Below are 3554 nucleotides of genomic sequence, written 5' to 3' on the forward strand. Positions count from 1 at the left end.
GGCTGCGGCGGCCTGCGAGGAGCCGAGGCACCGTCCGGTCCCAAGCGGCGAGGCGCAGCTCCATGGGCGGGAGGAACCGCCGAGGGCAGCGCACGCCGATCCCCGAACGGAAGACTCGTGCTCGAGACGCAGCTTACACCGTACTTACAGTTGTATTTTCTTCCATTCACACAGTTTAGATCGATTTAAATAGCATTAGACAAGCCAAAGAATAATTCTGCACTTGTACAGAATACTCATCTTAGAAGTCCTATTTTCTTACATAATACTCTGCAAGAGCACTTAATAGGAACGTCTATCAAATGACACAAAATAATATATATAAACAACAGTTTAGGCCCAGTTTAACACAAAAGCAACCTTTCTGAAGCTCTACTGTCTTGAGCAGCCAAATACATCAAACAATAACAAACATCTCCAAAAGGAGCACATGAAAGCAGCGCTGAGTCCAGCATCTCTTATGGCACCAAAGAAGAGATAACACCGAATTCGGCATTATATACAGACACCCTGAAACTCCTTAAAGGACCTGAACACAAACCCCGATCTTGGTTAGGATTTCATCTAAGCCTAGCTTCATTTGATAGCAGAGAAGGTTACAGATCCGAAAGAAGGAAGGTAGTGAATTAACAGCCATCACGAATAATCCTTTGCAGAATCAGCAGAGAGCTGATGCTTGTCAATGACTCTCCAAAACAGAAAAGATCTTGCAAACATCAGTTCACCCACACACCTGCTAGTTCAGTTTTTTGTTGTCACGATCCAGAAAGAGCAGTGCTACACAGAAAGGCAGCATTATAACTCCTCTGGGGAAAAAAGAAATCTGCCTTATGTGAATGCAGCGAAGCAGATAACATGCTTGCCAAATCTTCAGCTCCACATCCATAAGGAGTGACAAAGCTTGAGACAAAAAAATAGAACTATGATCTCTACTGCAGTAAACTGGCAGAATGAAAAGGTATCTAAAGAAATACTTAATAAAACAAACAAACAACATCTCATTAAACTCTCCACATTCACAGAGTTTGGGGCTTTCTTTTGTACTCCTGCATACTGCTAGCAAAACGACAGCTCTGTTAGTTTTACTGGCAACAGCCATGAATATCACAACTGAACAGTTTGTCTGTGCTATTGGAATTACCAGAAATAAATGTACAGGATCCAAGCTTAGGATCTTTTAACTATTATTAACTGTTACAAGAAATCCACTGCACAAGGGGAAAAAGTAAGCTTACTGTGGAAGTGTCTTGTGCTAGGTCTCTGCCCACTGGAAGCACAGCTGTAGGCATTCACTCTTGGCAGACTGCTGTGAAACCAAAGACAAACTGCACACTACTGAACCTTAGCTCCATAAACTTAACTAGGGTAAGACGGGTAAGAATGTAAGCACAGCCAAAACATGAAAACAGTGAATACACATTACAAGAGTTAACAGCTGCTGCTCTAATAAGATCATCTAAGATTTCTCAGAATATCACTGTTCTCCACCTCTTGCCTTACTGAGTTCTGCTCTTAAAAAAAAAAAAAAAAAAAAGGGGAAGAGGAAGAAAAGGCTGCAGATGCAGCTAACAGCAAACTTTTATTTGCAATACAGTGCTGCAGATCAGGAAGGAATACAAGTAATTATAAATAGAAACCTCATCATTACAGCCAACAGGAAACAATTCTTATGATTTTTTTAAGTGATATTTCAAAAAACATGTAGGTAAGTTAGGCTTATTACACTGCTCCTACAAATAGCTCTTTTTTTCTTTTAATAACAGGTAAGAGCTTTTAATTTTTCTCATTTTACTATTCTTCTGGAGTCTGATATGGAGAGGAGTACAACAGTATAAAACAGATAAAGTGAGGGAAGGAAGAAAACGGATTCAGTAGAAGATTTTGCAAAGAATCAGAGTCTAAGCCTCATCAACTGTTAAAGGACAAAACATTACTGAGGGTACTGGAAAGAAAAACACGTGGATACATCATCTGGAAGACATGCAGAGATGTTAAGTGTCAGCTCTAAACAAAAGAATAGAAAGAAGATTTCAAAGTAACACAACATAACAAAACAAACTAACCAGGTAAAACAGAAGTTACCAACATATACAAGCCAGAACACGCAAGATAATAAATGATATTCACTCAGCACTCAATACCTCGAAGCTTAATACATTTCACCTTCCTTAAGTATGTATTGTCAGAGGACAAGTCCTGATATCAATTACAAAACTATGCTACAGTAAAAAGCACAGATATTTATCAGATCAAATCACTTCATTGAGTAAAAAAAAATAATAAAATTAGCTTAGCAGAAATTTATTCTCACTTTCTTAGTTTAGACTATATAAAGAAAGTTCAAATACTATACGCTTCTCTAGTATTATGAAATACTTTAGACGCTACATGACTCAATCATGAGAGATTATAACAATTGAATGACCATTTTGGGCATTAATTCTTGATGTACAACACTTGTGCAAAAACAGATTACAAACAACATTGCATTTGAAGATTAACAATCCTTCAAATTTCATCTCTTGACAGAAAACATTTAATAGCTTTTAGAACAAGGAACAAACTTCCCTAAATGCTGTATTTGATCTACAACAAACTTCCCTAAATGCTGTATTTGATCTACAAATTATTCTCCCAGTTATTAAGTATATTTCATAAAACTTTCTCTTATGTCATAAAAGAGAACTCTATTTGAGGACAGATTCTGTGAGTTAGTAAGGCTGTATCCATGTCCTCTATAGGTTATTTGAAACTATACTGCCAAGTTAAGCCCTACTGCACAAAAACCAACCCTGAATCTCAAAGCAGGAAGTTCAGAAGAGAAAGAAAAAGCTAAGGGAAAAGCCGCTATCTTAGAAACTCACATTTAAAGCTTGACCCAAAAGGTTTAGAAGAAAAGAAAGTATTGATGCTAACCTGCCTACGGGATAGTCACAACCTTTTAACCTTTGGAAAGGACCTAAAACTACAGAACCCTTTTGTGGAACGCTTAAAACATATCCCAAGAGCCATCCCCCCATGCACGCACCCCACAAACGCACCCCCAGACCCAACTCTCAGGCCAGCTGTGGACCCAAGCAGAATCACAGAATGGACAGGGTTGGAAGGGACATCAAGGATCATGAATCTCCAACCCTCCTGCCACATGCAGGGCCACCAACCTCCCCATTTCATACTAGACTAGGCTGACCAGGGCACCATCCAATCTGGCCTTGAACACCTCCAGGGATGGACGGGGCAGCACCTAACCGAACTCCTGCCGGCAGACAGCACAGGATCTGGTTCCACCCCTCCCGGCCCAGGCCGCCCAGCCAGCCAGAGCCTCACCTAGAAGCACGCACCGCCTCTCGGACTCGGGCCCGCAGCCGCGGCACCGCGGAGCACGGAGAGGAGAGGCGGAGCCCCCGTGGAGCGCAGGCCACGATAGAAAGGGCCGCCCTTCGCCAGTGCTCGGCGTCCTCTCAGCGACCCGGGAAGCCGGGCCTGGGCTGGAGAAGCCTTCCGCTCACCAGAGGGGGTTGAGGACGGGGGGGATCGGCGGCGCGGCGCCGGCC

The sequence above is a fragment of the Meleagris gallopavo genome, chromosome 20, assembly GCF_000146605.3.
Source record: "Meleagris gallopavo isolate NT-WF06-2002-E0010 breed Aviagen turkey brand Nicholas breeding stock chromosome 20, Turkey_5.1, whole genome shotgun sequence".
Lineage (NCBI taxonomy): Eukaryota > Metazoa > Chordata > Aves > Galliformes > Phasianidae > Meleagris > Meleagris gallopavo.